At 36.3% G+C, this 20,222-nt stretch overlaps 1 protein-coding gene across 9 annotated transcripts in view; it reads right to left on the reverse strand.

The window, feature by feature from the left end:
* The window catches only part of ADGRG6 (adhesion G protein-coupled receptor G6), a 149,142-nt gene that overhangs the window by 79,586 nt on the left and 49,334 nt on the right, over window positions 1–20,222 (reverse strand). The window lies entirely within an intron of this gene.

The following is a 20,222-nucleotide window of genomic DNA, read 5'->3' on the forward strand; positions in this document are numbered from 1 at the left end:
ATACAATTTATAAAAACAAGGTTTTCAAGTAATCCAAACAAACAACAAACCAAATTCCACCCTCAGTTCTTGCCTATGCTTACAAATATTTAGCAGTAATTTTCTTGTGCGTATTTTTACAAAAGTTTATTTTTCAGTGAAACTCCAATCTACAATGAAAAATCTTCTAGTCACACCAAAGGCTAATTCAATTGATAAATAACATTTTGTTACAAATTTAATAACCATTACCTTATGATATTTTTTTTAAATTTCAGATTTGGATTCTTACTCTACCTTTGATACAAGTACTTCTTTATAAAATCCAAATGCCTACTCTTTAAAATCTCTTTAAAACAAGAAGTTTCGATCCTAAGAGATAAATCAAAATGGAGATCAATTTTAGCTGCTTTAATCACAGATTTGTGGATGATATTGAATAATGACTTTCTCTAGACCGTATTAAATGGCAAACAAAATGAATTCATTTAAGTTAATCTTGATTTTTATCTGAACATACATAAAACTGTAACTAATGAATTTGTAGGAAAACCTGGCCAGTGAAAATTATCTCCAGAACATATAGCTTAAGTTGCCTGCTTGGTCTGCATTTATTCAGCCATTATTTGAATTATCCATGAGGATATATTAAGTTCTAACACATGAAAAGCTCATTTGTTGCCTAAAAACATTTAAAATATTTAGTAGTCTTGTTGGCTTCTAAAGATTAAACCTAAGGGCCAGCAACTAAGAATTCTAGAAACAGTTCTATTACCTAAGTCAGTAAAAAGCCAGGATAGACAGATACCATTTCTCCAGATCTAAGTAAATTTCTGCCAGATGTAACATCATTGAAATGTAAAATATCAGTAACATTTTAGATGCTGGCATGTATTAAATGATTGATAATATGCAGAAATGGATGACTTCATCAAAGTATTTTAAGTGATTTCAGACCCCTATCCAGATTTTTCAAGATGGCAAGGCATCCAAGGCAATCTGGCTGTGACATCTGTGATTCTGTTAATGTGACAGACTTGGCAAGCATCCCCACCACACTCACCATTCCTCCTCGGGCACTGCATTCAAAAATAGCATTTCTACACTTGAGGAGGGTCTCTCTTAAAACACAGTTACATGGGTCATTCCAATCCCCTACCAGAACTTCTGACAGCCATGTCAGAATAGCAGTTCATTCACACACTCCTCCTAAAACAATGGTTTCCTGAGTCAGCCAGATAGTTGTTTCATTTCCCTCTGTAATGGGTCAACCCCAAAATGTTCTTTGGAAACATCCTGAAAATGAAGCTACTGTAACGACTTAAGCATAGGTTCAAAAGGGTACCAACTTACTTGAATCAGTTCAATTAAGTTTGCCATGGCTAGAAAACTAAGATGTTGAACTGAAGTTTCCTTGATGAGGCACCATTAAGGCTGACAATTTTTTTAATCTCCAAAGATACTCACATGCATTACACCCTGAAAAACATCTCTTTCTTCTGTAATACTGTTAATGTTTAAACTTTGAGTTCTGTCTTTCCATAATTATGTTGGCAAGAGAACATTCCATGTCTGACTGCAAAAGATAATACTTTCTGAAGATCCAAACAAGTGAACTGTTGTAAATCATTCCAGAGTCAGCCTGTTATGTAGAGATACATCACTTGCAAGAGGACTAGACACACAAGCATATGGGTATGCATATGTACACATATCCGCACTTATTTTCATGGGAAACTGTTCTCTCTTAAGCAATGGTTGAGTCTTTTCCAGCTTTTAAAAAACAATCTAAAGGCACTGAATAATTTGAAACAACATAAACTGCATGATCTATCACCAAATCGACCTCCTGGTTAACATATTAATTCAAGTTGCTTACTCTCTTCCCCATTTCTGTCCTGCAAATCCCCAACTCTGGAATTATCCAGCTGTGGACCTTCTTGCTGGCGAATCCATAGACCTTTGGACTCAGCTGATAAGAACTTACAAAATTGTGCACAGTGTTCATACTAAAGTGGCTTTCATTTTTATTTCACTTAACCCTTTCCAGCATTGGCTGCCTCTGAGCACACGGTCCTTCTGGACAGTCTCTTACCCACAGATTCTCCATTCTCCTCATTTCCTTCCTGCTCTCTGCCCTCTCCAAGCACTGCCTCTGCTACCCTTCCTTTACAATCCTTTCTGTTTGGCTCAAGGACCTCAGACAAGCAGCATTAGCATTACCGGTGAGCTTTTTGGCACACAGAATAACCCAGACCTGCCAAACAAAATTTACATTTAAACAACATTCTCAGATGATTAATAAGCATGTTACACTCTGAAGCATGCTGCTTTAAATAACAGTTTACTACAGAAGCTACCTCAATCTCCATAGGTACACCTTCTCCCAGGAGGATCTGTCTCCTGCCACAGCTCTTGCTGTCATCTTTGTACTACTTGGCCCAAGGAGTGAACCCCTGACCTGAAGGGAACCAAACTATAGACTTTCTAATCAGCTAAATGCTCTCTTTCTCTGAGAACTTCAAGTTAGAGACACACACAATTTATACAGAGAATGACAAAAAGAAGAATGATGACATTATAGAAATTTAAAGGTAGCAGCTGCCTTGGCCACTTGGAAATACAGGAGGCTGAGGGACTAAAAGAGGAAAGGGTAAGAGAGAAAATGCAGAGGCCAGGAGCAGTGGCTCATGGCTATAATCCCAGAACTTCGGGAGGTGGATGTGGGTAGATAACATAAGGCCAGGAGTCTGAGACCAGCCTGGCCAACATGGAGAAATCCCACCTCTACTAAAAATGCAAAAATTAGGCAGGCGTGGTGGCGCACACCTGTAATCCCAGGTACTTGGTAGGCTCAGGCAGGAGAATCGATTGAACCCAGGAGCTGGAGGTTGCAGTAAGCTGAGATCTCACCACTGCACTTCAGCCTGGGTGACAGAGTCAAACTTTGCTTCAATTAAAAAAAGAAAGAAAGAAACGAAAATGTAGAGCACTGAGATGAGAGAAAACCAGACCTTTCAGAAACAGAAGGGCTTTAATGCCAGCCATTCCACATCCAGTAATGAATGGTAGGAGCTGTTTCTCATGGCTTGTCCTTGAATTGCATGACAATAATTCTTATTATACCTACCACCCTACTACTTACTTGGTTTTAATAGATTGCTGTTCGTTGCAACCCAGTGTGTCTCAAGCCAGTACTCTACAGACCTCTCCTCTATATACTCATTCTCTCTGGATAATCTCATCTGAACAAAAGCTTTCATTATACTTAAATGTTCATCACATACATGTGTTACTGAGCACCATACCCTAGTTTGCAAATACCTACTCGATATCTCCACTTGGATATTCCATAGAACCATCATTCCAAACACCATTACTCAAATAATTTGTCTTTTTCCTCCTTATAATTGTTAGTGGCATGAACATCATCCAGTCTAGAATTCTGAACATCCCTTCCCTCTTCTTTCTTCCACACCATCTCAAATAATCTGCCAAGGGCCATGACATTTGTTTTATTCATAGTTGTTAAATCTGTCCCTCATCTCATTCCCATAGTTTAAGGTCCTATAGTTTAAGATTCTCATTTTTTCTCTCTTGGATAAAAGTTTGGTCTCCTCAATACTCTTGTCACCTGCAACTAACTCATCCTCCACATCACTACCAGAAAGATCTATCGAAATGCAAGTATGAAAGTTTTCTCTAACTTCAAATCTTCTCTGGTATCCAACAAGATAAGACCCTTGACTGACATACAGAGCACTCCTTATTTGCCCTGTTCACACTTCCTAACTTACCTCTTCTCATCTCCCCACATCCCTGCACTTAAGAAATACTTATCAAACATTTATGTGCCTGGCACTGTGCCCAGTTCTAGGAATACAATCATGCAGAAGATATAATCTCTGATTTTATGGAATTTATAGATTATTGAAAATGCAGGTAAGTAGATAGTGATGACACAAAGTGATAATTGCTCTGATAGAGCAGGTGTTCTTGATAGAGCAGGTGCTCTGATAGAACAGATGAGTGCTAGACCCTAGCCTGGGTTTAGACTTCACAGAACCAGTTCTATTTCTAACAAATCAGCAAGAAACTGAGACGTAAATATGCAGCTTGGGAGTGAGCCAAATAAAGTGGGAAGGCAGAGACAAAATAGAAAAGAGTGAGGTCAGAAGGCACAAGAGTACATAGACTGTTCAAGTAATTGAAGAATTAGGTCAGCTGCAGCATCATGTGTAAACTGGGGAGAAATAAGAGATAAAGATGACGAGGTAGGCAGAGATAAGATTTAGTGGGATTTTGCAAGCCCTACTAGAGAAAATGAAATATTACACTAATAGCAGTAGGGAAAATTAAAAAGTTTTAATTTGGGGAAGGTAAAATAACCAGATTTGTGTTTAGCACAGATTTTTTAAATTTTTTTAATTTTTATTTTGATATAGAGTCTTGCTCTGTCTCCCAGGCTGGAGTGCACTGATGTAATCATGGCTCACTGAAGTCTCAACTTCCTGGGCTCAAGCAGTCTTCCCACCTCAGTCTCCTGAGTAGCTGGGACCACACACATGCAGTACCCTGCCCAGCTATTTTTTTTTTAACTGTAGAGATGGGATCTTATAATGTTGCCAAGGTTGCTCTCAAGCTCCTGGATCAAGTGATCCTCCCAGCTCGGCCTCCCAAAGTGCTGGGATTATGGGCATGAGCCACTGCACCAGGCCAACACAGATACTTTTTAAAGCCTTGCTCCTTTGTACATAAACAGCACAAAACCACCAGTTAACAAAGATCCTTGTAAGAATCATTGTAGTCCAACTCCATGGACCTGACAGATGACAAGACGACAGACAAAAGCCAGCAAGCTACACTGTAGAAAGAGCACAGCAGTCACAGTGGCAAGGCAGATTCATTCTACAAAGACTGAATTCCCTGAAATGAGCCTAACTGCTGATGATCAGACAGACAAGCAGCAAAGGGTCTATTCTAATGTTCATCGAAGATTTGTATCATTTTGATCTTACTAGTTTTATTTCCCTTAAAGACAGACTAGGGAAACTTAAAATGCTCACACTCACCTAATGTTCATCTCACTTGAGAATCAAGAAAATCTTTCCATATGGATTACCTAGGCAGCATTGCAGGGTGGAACAGGTTTATGTTGGCATTAACCAGAAAAATACTGCTAAATACTACCAACATAAGTAGATAATGTCTTAGCTTCATAAAAGCTAATTATAGTTCTAATACCCTTGAAGGCAATGATGTCATTACTGGCTAAATGGTGCGTAACTACCTTCTTGAGCACATGAATGTAGCCAATGAGCTATCTATATAAAATAAAGTACTGGGACCATACATGACTCACAGTAAGATGCTCAAATAATATTAGTTTTCAGTGTTGTTGGGACTGTGGTTGTTATTAAATAGCAAAGCATGTTAGCCATATTTTTGTTTGTTCATTCATTAATCTAACTTTCTGAGTTCCTACTTCCTTTCATGTTCAGTTTTCCTTCAGATGTCTTTACATATGGTCACCAGAGGGTTATTGCTTCCTATTTATTCCATGTTATGTGGTGCAGGTGAAGGACCTGAAATTAGTAGCTAGGGTAAATTTTGTGTTTACAAACTTACCTTCCAATAAATTGAGAGAATATATTGGGAAAAAGATGGTAATGGCAGGATAAGTGTACATGTTAGCTCAAGTTTTCCAAATAGGCCTTTAATTTGAGGGCATAAAAAAAAAAACCATTCAGGTTTGTGCACATAAATGGAAGCAGTTTAAATAGCTAAGGTTTGGAGCAAAGCAAATTATAGGTGCGACCGGCATAATTTTTCCCTTTTATGGAACACATTTTATGTAAACATCTTAGTAATAAGAGCTGATGTAAAAATTCCATAATACAGATTTAAAAAAAAAAATAATGTGTTTTCTTTTTTCAGGAAAACTTTCCATTTTATACATGAACAGCTTGTTTAAATATGCTATCCATCTAATGTTTTAATTCTTCACTGGAATTGGTTTTCAAAGTATTTATAAAATATTAACTTTTCATATAAATTTCAAGAATAATGTATTAGGGGAGTATGCATGTATGAATGAGAGAGAGACGGAAACAGAAACAGAGAATCTTAATTTTTTTCAGCAACCTCTGAAAATGAACTTTACAAAGTTTTCTTCTATTCAAACTATCTTCTAGCTAAAATCACAAGATCTAGCTAAAAAGAAAGATTTTCTTATTGTGTAAAAAAAATCATTGTGGGAAGGACAATATTATTATAAAGCAAAACTAGAAGGTCTCTTGAGATCTTCTCCAGAACTAAACTTACAGAAGATCTTTTCTTTAAAATCTGAATACAAGCCACTTAAACCCTTAAATCATATTGTTGTGAAACATGATAACATCTGGAGAGGGAGGGAAATAAAAATAAAAATAACTCTAACAACAACTAGCATCTAGTAAGTGATTACTTTGTGCCAGATAAAAGAAGGCAGACTAAATCACCCTCCTCTTGAAGTAATTCATGCTTATGTGGATATCTGGCTTTGTTAGAAGTGAGATCACAGTGGCCTCTGGTCTTGGCTCCTCCATTAACAAACCATGTGACCTTGAGCTAGTCACTAGTGCCTGAGGCTTTGAATTTCACATCTGAAAAAAAAAAAATTATCTTTTGGTTCTACGGCTCTACTATGGGTGGAAGATTCACGTTCTGACACATAACAGAGCCTCAATTTTTCCCTATACTAGAAAGAAGTTTCCAAGAGAGTTATGAAGACATATGATGCTTCCCTAAGGAAAGGAGTTCCCTGTATAGTTCACAGGATTATTAAGCAAGAAACTCTTTTTGAGTATTCATGAGACTGTTTGTGTTCATTTGCCCACTTTGGAGCCATAAGTCTGAGTGCCATAAGGGACAGCCAATACAGGTTGCATGCAAGTAGACCTAATGGTCAGCAAACATCCTGACTTCTGGGGTACATTCCTACTGCTCAAAAAAATTTCCACATCTTGCTAACAGTACTTATTGTGTGATTTTGAATATTGCTGGCTTAGAATTACAGAGTAAGCTGTGACAGATTGTGAAGATTTAGAGTGTGGTTACATCAGGAAAAAAAAAAAAAAATCACCTCCTTTCTACTTAATACAGCTGCTTTAGTGTGCCCTTGATGCCTAACAGCTTACTTTACAAAAAATAGCTTATTACTTTCATAAAGTTAATAGAACTACAGAAAAGCAAGGTTGAATTTTGGTTTGCCACACCATTGCCAAAATGTTTATCTAATTTCAAATTGCACTGGGCTGGGGCTGAGGCAATGTAGACGCTAACCTCATAAGCCTCTGTCAGGTTATGTACAAGAGACAGCTCACTCAACTTCCTACCTTTCAACTGCTTTACCTATGCCCTAGGGGGCCTCCACATCAATCACAAGCTTGCAGCAAAAACATGCTTGAAAAAGTTCATGAAGTTCACTAAACTTTATAATTATAACTTTTCAGGGCAGTATAAAAATCGACTTGCTTACTGTCTTCTTTTAGCCAGTCATATTTTTAAACTTCAGAAAAACGGCAGAGTCGCTTGTTCTAGGTGGGTAAGTAAGGTCACACCTGCAGGCAAGCCTCAGAGAAGGCCAAACCACCAAAAGTGGGTGGGCTGGGTGGTCTACAGGTCACACAGTGCAGCATGTTTCCAATAGGAGGCACAGACCTAAAAATAGAAGCTTGTCAGTGCCCTAGAGGTTTGAACAGTGACAAACCTTACTCTCTGTTGCTGGAGAGCACCAGCATGCTCAGCTGCATTTGTCTGTTCCACTCATTATCGGGGTAGTTGAATAATCATTTGAAATCTCTGCAAAATTGTTTCTATGCTCTTGATTACCACCTAGCTTTGTGTAGTGTTTGAGAGAAAGAAATGTTATTTTAAAACATAGATTCCTTCCATGATCCCATTTAGAATATCAAGTAGGGAAGTTCTATGGAAACTCATTTCAAAATAATAATAGATATATTACTACTGTAACCCTAAACTATAAACCAGTATAGTCTCCCCACTCTCCATGAAAATAACATTGATGGCTGGGCAGATTGAGCCCCGGTGATTACTGAAATCGTATGGGGAGGTCCATCTTCCAGAAAAATTAAAAGAGAAATTTCAAAAAAAAAAATGGCAATTTGGAATTTCAGTATAAATACAAAGTTTTAGATACAAATATACTGCTCCTCTACAGAAGAGTATCTAATGGGAAGACTATGTGCCATTTTGCCATCAGATCTCAACCACAAAAAAGATGAGAAACCCCAGGTTTTTGGGTGCTTTAATAGTGAATGAAAGTAAATAGGAGATGTCTGGATAATAGATCATTCTACAAGTTATTAGCTAAGATAATCTGAGTTGAATATCTATTCAAAGAAATCAAAATGATTGTCTTCTCCCTATAATATAATCATCAGATTTTCAGTTTTTAGGATGGACAAGACATCAGATATTTTACTGAAGGACCATCCAGCCAATGTGGTACAGTTTCTAAGTAGATGAATTGCTTAGTTCCACTATGCAAAATGAGCCAAAAATTAATAATACTTAAGATTTGCTTGTAAATTAATGTTAATACTTTATATATATACAATCTGGTCTGAAAGGAATAGCTTTTAAATGGCTTTTTTTCCCTAATATGTCCCTTTTAGGGATACAATTTTACAATGTTTTACAGATTTCTTTTCTTTAAAATTAAGACATAATTCAAAGGCAAACAATGCAGATGAAATTCCTTGATTACTATTTGTCTTATACAAATAATCGGTAAGAAATATATATATCACACTGAATTTAAAATTCAGGCTGAACTCCTAGCCAAAATACAAAAGAGAATGTTAGAAGTAATTTCATATAAGACTTAATAATGTATAACTGACAAATTGAGGATTATACATGGTCATTAACAACTCAGACACAGCAAGGTTTTTTAATAGAAGAAAATGAGAAAAGCAAAATCTAAAAATCATTTGTTTATTTAAATATCTGCTTACAGGAGGGCTAAACATTAAACATCTATAACTCATATAAGCTATTTTGGACACAAATTTAAGTTTCTATTTGAACTGGCTTCTAAGTTGCTCTTATCCCAACATCTTTACAGTTGCTCTCTGCATGTAAAGTCTCCATATACTTGACTAGAAATAGCACATTGCCTGGGTGGAACTTTCTGCAGTGTTTCAGTTTGAAAGAGACTACTGTCCTCTAAAGCACATTATTCAACAATTAGATTTGGGCGGCTGTGAAGCAAAAGACAAAGACAGCACTATATCCTGTCTAGTTCTCCCCATTTGCTTCATGACATCATTTTTAGGTACAGTCTTTCAATTCAAAGTTTGATTTTTTTTATACAGCTAGTGATGTAAAAGCTATGCAAGAAGATGTGTAAATCCTCCTCTTGGGGCACACTATTTTCAGAAATGTAAAAAAAAAAAAAAACATAAAATCTCATTAAATTAGATCAACTGTTTAAACAAAACCATTAACTGAGGCAAATTTTAATGTTAATAAAATTTTAATTTAAAAAGTACATCAGGAGAGAGATCCAAGATGGCTGATCACTAGCAGCTCGAGACTGTAGCTCCCAGTGAAAGCGCAAAGAATGAGAGGACGCCATACCTTCACATGAATTCTTGTTGCTCACGCACCAGGAGATTCCCAGCGAAGGAGCCCCACGGGTCGCCAGCACGACTCTTGTGACTGGCGAGGCGGGTTTGCTGGCACCTTGGAGCATCGGTTCTTGGTGCAGAGTCAGAAAAGCACCATCAATCTTTACGCCGCTGATTTAGTCGGTGCAGTGGGTTGCTCAGATTTCGGCGCTGAGAATCAGTAAGTCGGACGTCCACTCAGAAAACCAATTACAAAAACGGCAAATACAAAGACCACAGATGGATAAATTTATAACGAAGGGAAGAAAACAGCCAAAAAAGGCTGAGAATACCCAAGACCAGAACGCCTCTCCCTCAGCGGGGGATCACAGTTCCTCATCCGCAACGGAACAAGGCTTGATGGAGAACGAGTGTGTTCCAATTACAGAAGCAGGCTTCAAAATGTGGATAATGAGAAACTTCTGTGAATTAAAAGAACTTGTTTTAAACCAATCCAAAGAAACTAAGAACTTTGAAAAAAGATTTGACAAAATGTTAACAAGAATACACAATTTAGAGAGGAATATAAGTGAATTGATGGAGCTGAAAAACACAATACGAGAACTTAGTGAAGTATGCACAAGTTTTAACAGCCGAATTGATCAAGCAGAAGAAAGGATATCAGAGGTCGAAGACCAACTCAATGAAATGAAACAAGAAGACAAGATTCGAGAAAAAAGAATAAAAAGGAACGAGCAAAGTCTCCAAGAAATATGGGACTATGTGAAAAGACCTAATCTACGCTTGATAGGTGTACCTGAATGTGATGAAGAGAATGAATCCAAGCTGGAAAATACGCTTCAGGACATTATTCAGGAAAATTTTCCCAACCTAGTAAGGCAGGTTAATATTCAACTCCAGGTAATACAGAGAACACCACAGAGTTATTCCTCAAGAAGAGCAACTCCAAGGCACATAATCGTCAGATTCACCTGGGTTGAAATAAAGGAGAAAATACTGAGGGCAGCCAGAGAGAAAGGTCAGGTTACTCACAAAGGGAAGCCTATCAGACTTACAGCAGATCTCTCAGCAGAAACTCTACAAGCCAGAAGAGAATGGGGACCAAGATTCAACATCCTTAAAGAAAAGAACTTTCAACCCAGAATTTCACATCCAGCCAAACTAAGTTTCACAAGTGAAGGAAAAATAAAGTTTTTTGTGAATAAGCAAGCACTCAAGAGATTTCATCACCACCAGGCCTGCTTCGCAAGAGCTTCTGAAAGAACCACTACACATAGAAAGGAACAAACGGTATCAGCCTTTCTAAATAATACCAAAAAGAGCATCAATATAATGAAGAATTTACATCAACTAATGGGCAAAATAGCCAGCTAATATTAAATGGCAGTATTAAACTCACATATATTATTATTAATTCTAAATTTAAATTGACTAAATCCCCCAATCCAAAGACAGACAGGCAATTTGAATAAAAAACTAAAACCCATCAGTATGCTGCATCCAGACCCATCTCACATTCAAGGATACACAAAGACTCAAAACAAGGGATGGAGAAGGATTTACCAACCAAACAGAGAGCTAAAATAAATAAATAAAAAGCAGAAGTTACAATTAAGCAACAAAGATCAAAAGAAGCAAAGAAGGACATTATATGATAAAAGGATCAATGCAACAACAAGAAGAGGTAAAGATCCTAAATATATACGCACCCAATACAGGCATACGTAGATCAGTACCACATCATATCAACTTAGAAGTTTAAACGAAATGCTGGTTGGCTCCTTGTTTGTTATTCTCTTCCCTCATTTTCTTTTATATCTCCATTATTAAGGACAATTATACGCATACCCATATTTAGATTGCATTCTAGCCCGGGCAATAAAGCAATACCCCCATCCTCTCTCCCTCTTCCTGTTTCTCTTTCTTCCTCTTCTTTATTCTTTTTCTTATTAAAAAAAATATATAGATACCTAGTTTCTTTTGAAAAAAACTGGAAGCTCTAGCTATATGTAGCCCTCATTTCCATATGTTAATGATTTGCCATATATATAGCCCTCATTTTCATATGTTAATGGTTTGCCATATATGTAGCCCTCAAAAAAAAAAAAGAAAAAAAATGATAGTCAAATCCTTACCTGCTATAATAAGAAGACAACAAATAAATTTTATAGGATAATCTAGAAATGGTGCCATTAAAACATTTATAATCTATATGGAAGTAAATAACAAAAGAAGCAGAAGGGGTTGTATCTGAGAAATAGGCATCTAAAAAAAAAAAGTATATCAAATTCTAGCCCACTTGATACAACATCCAAGAAGTAATATTAACACAGTAATCCTTTTGCTGTCTTTGTTGGATTTTAAAAATCAGAAAAGAAACGTTTTAAAAAGAAAAGATAATGTCAAGTCTCAATTGATTTGATGCAAGATTTTAGGGAAAGGCTGGGAGGGAGACATTCCACACTAAGAATGTTTGATATCAATCATGATTAAACCATTGCAAGATGAGTGCATCTTGTTAAACATAATTAAAATAGCATCATAGCAGATTAAACTGTCACCTTTTCCTCTAGACCTTCTGTGACAATTGGTGATAAAGAATACAAAGAAGTAAAATCAAATTTATTTTATTTTAAATAAACAGCTTGGGTGAGAGCCTTTAGCTTGGGTGGGAACCTTTAGCTGTTTCCTCTTTGATTCTTTGGGGATTATCCAATAAAAATGGAAGTAGAGAGAAAAGAAAAACAGCAAGTGTGTATCTCCAAGATGATCCACTTATCTTGAGTTCATACTGTGACACTGTGTAATGCCAATACACAAAGTTATAGATTTCCTTCATCTCACACAGGAAGAGGCTTGGGTTCATTTGTGGTGGGGAGAGACAGGAGAGGGAGAAGATCTGACGACCTCATGGCATGCCCTCTGAAAATTAGGATTGCTTTCCTTGGCACTCTTCATCTAATTTTATTTGCTCGCTTTCCTTGTCAGATATTATTTTCTTAAGCACTCTGAATTCATAAGAGACAAGTTTTTTTAAAAGCAAATAAGAGAGAGAACTATTACATGCATATACATAATGTATATGCTTTTTGGATGCACATGTACATGCAATTTCCCTGGGGTCAGACAGCATGTCCACTTGACATGTGTATTTCAAAATATATACAATATCAACATATATACTTATGCAAATACATACGTTAGTGATATAAGATTTTTTTTCCACTTTTATTTTAGGATCAGAGGGTATACATGGTTTGTTACATGGAAAAAGTGTGTGCTGCTGAGGCTTGGGGTACAAATAGTCACCAACACAGGGAGCATAGTACTCAAGAGGCAGCCTTTGGACCCATACCCTTTTTCCATCCTCCCTCCTCAAGCAGTCCCCAGTGTCTACTGTTCCTGTCTTTATGTCCATATGTGTTCAATTCAAGCTCCCACTTATAAGTGAGAACATGTGTTATTTTTGGTTTTCTGTACCTATGCTAGTTCACTTAGGATAATGGCCTCCAGCTGCATCCATGTTGCTGCAAAGGAAATGATTTCAGTTTTTTATGGCTGCATAGTATTCCATGGTGTACATGGACCACATTTTGTTTATCTAGTCCACCATTAATGGACATAGTGGTTGACTCCATGTCTTTGCTATTGTGAACAGTGCTGCAGTGAACGTACACATGCAAGTGTCTTTTTGGTAAAATTATTTATTTTCCTTTGGGTCCATATCCAATAATGGGGTTGCTGGGTCAAATGGTAGTTCTGTTTTGAGTTCTCTAAAAAATCTCCACACTGCTTTCCATAGTGGCTATACTAATTTACACTTCTGACAGCAGTATGTAAGTGTTCCCTTTTCTCTGCAACCTCACTAGCACCTGATGTTTTTTGACTTCCTAATAATGGCCATTAGGACTGGTATGAGATGGTATTTCATTGTAGTTTTGCTTGCATTTCTCTAATGATTGGTGATGAGCATTTTTTTTTTCATATATTTGTTGGCTACATGTATGGCATCTTTTGATTAGTGTCTGTTCATGTTTTTTGCCCACTTTTAATGGGGTTGTTTTTTCCTTGCTAATCTGTTCAAGTTCCTTTCAGATTCTGGATATCTGACCTTTGTTGGATGCATAGCGAATATTTTTCCCTTCTGTAGGCTGTCTGTTTATTCTGTTGATAGTTTAATTTGCTGTGCAGAAGCTCTTTAATCAGGTCCCACTTGTGAATTTTTGTTTTCACTACAGTTGTTTTTGGGAATTGGTCATAAAGTTTTTGCCAAGGCCAATGACCAGAATGGTATTTCCTAGGTTGTCTTCCAAGGTTTTTATAATTTAGGGTTTTGCATTTAATCTTTAATCTATCTTATGTTGATTTTTCTAAGGAAGGGGTCCAGTTTCAATCTTCTGCATAAGGGCAGCCAGTTATACCAGCAACATTTATTGAATGGGGAGTCCTTTCTCCATTGCTTATTTTTGTCAGTTTTGTCAAAGATCAGGTAGTTGCAGGTGTGTGACTTTATTTCAGGGTTCTCTGTCCTGTTTCCTTAGTCTGTCTGTTTTAGTGCAGTACCATGCTGTTTTAGTTACTGTAGCCTTGTAGTACAGTTTGAAGTCTGGTAGAGTGATGCCCTAACTTTGTTCTTTTTGCTTAGGATTGCTTTAGTTCAGCCTTTTATTTGATTCCATATGAAGTTTAGAAAAGTTTTTTTCTAATTTTGTGAAAAAAAAATGATGTTGGTAGTTCAATAGGAATATCTTTGAATCTATAAATTGCTTTTGGGCGGTATAACCATACAAGATAATTGTTTTTTAATAATCAAGATTTTTCTGTGGTAGAAGAACTGACCAGTTGGCTTGCTCCTTCCTCCCACTGATCATAAAAAAGTTAAACTGAATTCCACTTGAGGATGAGATTAAATTTGATTTCATATAATACCCCTGTCTCACTCTAGTCACTTTATATTTATTCTGCACATACTCTGCATAAGGCACACATTATAAATATTAATGAGAAAATGGATTTCTTCAGGGAAGACAGGATGCCATAGCAATGTGCTATAAACTTCCTTGCACAGGTGCATCATATATTAATACCAGTTGTTGAGTTTATGAGTTGTTTCATCGTAAATCACCTGAATCTCTATTGTCAGTAGCATTTAGAATATTATTGCTGGTATAAATCTTATAATTCATCTACCTTGTGCACCTCATTTTTAAAATGTAAAAGCCAAGGGCCAGAGATGCCAATTGACTTACCCAAAGGAATACCACTAATTAAAATCAAAATGAAAATTATTTCTGTTTCCCAACTATGATCAATGCAAATATTCTCTAATATCTCTATGCTTGTACCAAATATAAACATAGAAGGTAAAATTTCAAGTGCCTAAGATGTCTTAAGCCATGTGCTATTATCATTCCATATATAAATACTTACAACCACCTTACAAAGTAGGTGGTGTTATTTTGTTGATGAAAAAACTGAGATTTCTGTGTATGATTTTTAAAAATTACCTTGCTTATGCTATCTAGTCTGTAAGCTTCTCAAAGTCAGGGATCTGATTTAACTTGGTTTAATCATCACTCAGTAGTAACTCTATCCCTAGCTGGTAGCATTGGTGGTAACAGCAGTTATTAATACAATATTTAAATTTTCTCCAGAATCAAAGGATTTTGAGGAACCACAGAGTTTAGATAATCCACCCTCCACCATCTATGCTACCTAAAGGAGCAGCTTTATTTAAAAAAAATGAGCTCTTTAGTCAGACAGACTTGCCATTTCTATGTAATCTTGGACAAGTTATATGACCTCTCTAAATCTTAATTTCTTCTTAGAAGAGGGAAGACATCAGCATCCTTTTTTTGTGGTTACTGTATGGATTAGTGAAACTCTACATAGAGTGACTTATGCAATAGCTGACATCATGTAGTCATTCAATAATGGTGGTGTAGTAGATGCCGTGGAGCTCTGGCTGGGTCCCCCTTCAAGACTGTACTCATTCTCTCAGCTGCTGAGGCTGACAGCCAATGACAGTACCCTGTTGAGTTTCCCTCAGAATACTGGAAGACAGAAGAGATACACCTCACCCAGTCATGACCCCTTCTCAGGTAGCTTTCATTCAGTGATCGATCAAAGTGGGGGATAATGCCCAGTCCCCTTGTGCCAGTTTAAGCAACTATGTAGGGCATTCCAGCTACATGGGGCCCTGCAGTATCTGCTGAGGTCGCTGTTGGGACTGTGCCACAGGCCAACTTCTTTCTCTGCCCCATTCTTCCTTCACTTACCACAGAAGTGTTGGTCCAAGATTAGTCCCTGAAAAAAACCCTGCATTCTAATCTCTATCTCAGAGTCTGGTTCCAGGAGCCTGACCTGCAACATCTGGTTGTTTCATTGTCCTATGTTGGATTGAAACAAGAGGCATTGAGGATGCTCAAAAAGAAAACTCTATTCAAACTGCAGTGATACAGTGAAAACAGCACTGAAATGAGTAAAAGAAGATGTAAGTTTTGGTTCTAGTCACTATCTAACTAGATTGATTTATTTATTTAATATCTCAGCCTTAAGGCTTTAAAATGTGATGGCATTGTAACTTTGACAGAAGGTTTAGAACCCTCTTTAGGCCCAACTGTGCTGGTAGTCTCATAAGACCAAGAAAAAATACACTTGTACTGAAATTAATAATTATATTTTTAGCAAATAACAATCAATTCAGAAAACTAAAGATGACGAATTTAAAGATCACCAGGCTTTCTCAACACATTTGGAATGCAGAACTTTCTAGATAAATCTAAAGAAGTAGAAATTCATTAATTCATTGCAGAATACCAATCAAAGTAGATTGCTGATAAATGAAATTTCCTATATTCCCATTAAGACTTAACATAAATTTTAGTAAACAAGTTATTTCTTTTCTATGAAGTCTAAATATCTCAAAAAAACCCACTCCTCATGTTCAAATATTGCTCATGACTCAAGAATATTTTTGAAGCACATAGAAGAAGTTGGTTACTGAAGTCCACTCTGTATTCACACTGAAGCAGCAGTTATTTCCAAATGATGTCAGGAATGAACAGAGGAGGGGTACTTTTAAATAATGTAGGAAATTAGAAAACAACATTTTCCTGTTACCCTAGTTTTACCAATATAAATATACATATTATTCCCTGTGGATAAATGACCTATCTCATGCCTAAATATAAATGTTGCCTCTTCCATCAGATCTTTTAACATTTGATGCTCAGTGCAATTTTAAGAGGGCTCAGTTGATCAAAGATGGCATTTCATATTCCCTTTGATGTATTCTCTGGAGGGATTAACAAACACCATTTTAGAAATATACTGTACTGGAACATAAACCTATCACTCATGTTTGTTTTTTATTGAACTTCTGGTAAGCGGGTGGTATGATGATTCTCAAAACCTTAATTCTACCACCCCATTACCATGTAGCTAATGGGTTCAGAAAAATCCAACCACAAAAACATAATCACAGTAGCTCTCTGTAAAGAGGTACCTGAAACCTCATTGATTATGATACTTAAAATGTTCCCTGTGAAGGTCAAATTCAAAACATATTTATGAAAAATAAACCTTTATGTTTAGATTTTAAATCTGTTGGCCAGAAAAAACATGGTACTTTGGTCCAGAATATAAAAAAAACTAACATAGAAATCCAAAGAATATTTACCTACTTTATTCAAATAGAAACCCTTGTCAGTCCTTGGGAGCTATGATGAAGTATTTTTTGAGAACTTAGAAATCAGGCTGTTCTTTAAAGGGTTAAATATTAACCCTTTTGCATTGATACAAAAAGACACAGTCTTCTTAGACAAACAGAATCTGAGAAGAATAAGGCTTGACTGTTATCAGACTGAATGTAGAGACATACAAATGAGTATAGTAAAAGGAAAGTCGAAGAAGAGCTCAATAGTAACATCCACCCAAGTACTGTATTGGGCCAGGTAGAAAATCCCAGCAAATGATCCAGAATCCCTATGCCACTGATAAGATCAAGCCTCCCATCAGACATATACATAAACCTCATAAACCTCCCATCAGACATATACATAAACCTCAAACCAAACATATACATTTGGTTTGATAAGATTAAACACTGGATTCGTCTCAGTCTTCCAGTTCACAAGTTTGGTTTTCTACATAGGTGGGCCATCTACTCTTCTGGTTCCTCTGAAATATTACTCATTATATATCAACAAATTGACATTAAAATTGGTTTCCCAAGTAGAGAGATGGTCCCAATACAGTGATATAAAATCTATGGTAACATTTAGGGCTCTGATCGATCAGAGTAGATGCTGGCATGAACAGCAGACAACTAAAATCGGCTGAATATCAGCTCTGACTGTAAGTAAACTTCACTTGTTCAACATCTCTCTTCCCTCTTGGACAATGGCAATGACTTATTTACTACTGTATATTCAAAGCCTAGTATAGTGCCTGTCCCTATCCCTAGGAATTCATAAATACCTCCATATATAGATAAGTAAATTATATTAATTTAGGTCAATCTATTTTTTTTTATTTGACTAAAAAATGGCATATATATATAGATTAAGTTCTGGGATACCTGTGCAGAACATGCAAGTTTGTTAAATAGGTATACACGAGCCATGGCTATTTGCTGCACCCATCAACTCATCATCTACATTAGGTATTTCTCCTAATGGTATCCCTCCCCTAACTCCCCACCTCAACAGACCCTGCTGTATGATGTTCTCCTCCCTGTGTCCATGTGTTCTCACTGTTCCACTCCCACTTATAAGTGAGAACATGTGGTGTTTGGTTTTCTGTTCTTGTGTCAGTTTGCTGAGAATGATGGTTTCCATGTCCCTGCAAAGGATATGAACATACCCTTTTTTATGGCTGCATAGTATCCATGGTGTATATGTGCTACATTTGCTTTATCATGTCTATCATTGATGGGCATTTGGGTTGGTTCCAAGTGTTTGCTATTGTGAATAGTGCTGCAATAACATACATGTGCATGTGTCTTTATAGTAGAATGATTTGTAATACTTTGGCTATATACTCAGACAAATTTACAAGAAAAAAACAAGCCAATCAAAACGTGGGCAAAGGATATAAATAATCACTTTTCAAAAGAAGACATTTATGTGGCCAACAAACATATGAAAAAAACCTCATCATCATTGGTCATTAGAGAAATGCAAATCAAAACCACAATGAGATACCATCTCACACCAGTTAGAATGGTGAATCATTAAAAAGCCCGGAAACAACAGATGCTGGAGAGAATGTGGAGAGATAGGAATGCTTTTACACTGTTTGTGGGAGTGTAAATTAATTCAACCATTGTGGATGAATCTATTTTTAAGAGAAGGATCTACTCTTATGGTGGGTTCAAACTCAAGTCTCTGAGCCTCCAAGACTAATGCTTAGACCAATGTATGAGGTAAGGAATATCTTCAATAAGGTCTCTCAGGTAGGTTTTATCAGTCTTCCTAAAGGCAGCCCACTAGCCTAACCCACCACTGAAGACACAGTGGGGATTTACCTCCACAGGAACTAAAGTGAGTTTACTAAAGTGAACATAAGGAAGAGACCTCAAACAACCCTTAAAAATGCAAACTCTCAAATCAAAGTCATCTACTAATGTATTTTCCTAAGAATAAGTTTATATTTTTTGTGTTAACACAAATCTAAAACATAATAACAAACTAATTTAATGGATTACAAGAAACGAATTTTGCCACAAATTAAAGTCTAGGTAGTAAAAGTTTGATTACTGAAATAGTCCAATTTAACCATGTAATAAAGGAAACAAAACTTTCCTTTTCAACTAGTTATACTTTTGCTTCAGGCAAATAGCCATGCTGTCACTGGAAAAATATATTTTTAGTTAATGAAATTATTTGATCATAAATTTACACGAGTCATAAAAAATATCTTGGAGGGTATATTCATTCCATGCTGTTAGGGGGAGGAGGAATCTAATATTTATGATATTCTGTTCCTCTCCCTTTTGCAATGTCAGAAACACCCACTAAAAATTCATGTATTTCACTGACATGTAAACCAGAAAGACTATTTTGAATTCAAACACTGTTGATCATGATGTGAAAAGAACTTCTAAACAAAAAAAGTAAGAGGTTTAATATAGTGTTTAATTTTATATTTACAAACTTTGGGTTACTATTTTCATCATGTAGACAATGTTTATAGTGATCAGCCAACAAGTATAAGCAGAACAGCCTTCACTATGACTGCCAAAGATATTATAATATGTTTTTCAAGTTACTTATACTTTTCCCCTAGGCTATTTCCTACTTGAAAACTAAAGAAAGATTAGAGACAATTACATGTCTGTATCAAAAAAGTTATTAATTCATCAATGAATCTGTAGCATATATTTCTTTACTCTCTTACTACTCTGTAGAAAATGTTTTAGTTATGTAAAACTTTAAAATACAAAATAAATATTCCTCGCATCTCTTTTGACTTTCACAGTCAACAATATTTTACAATCCAATTACTAAATGACCCACAATTCTGACCTTTATTGGGCTGGCTAGAATCTTAATTTTCCTAATGTCCCATTCCTCTCATCCTATTTTATAGTCTCAGGTACTTAGA

This window comes from Saimiri boliviensis, chromosome 4 (assembly GCF_048565385.1).
Source record: "Saimiri boliviensis isolate mSaiBol1 chromosome 4, mSaiBol1.pri, whole genome shotgun sequence".
NCBI lineage: Eukaryota > Metazoa > Chordata > Mammalia > Primates > Cebidae > Saimiri > Saimiri boliviensis.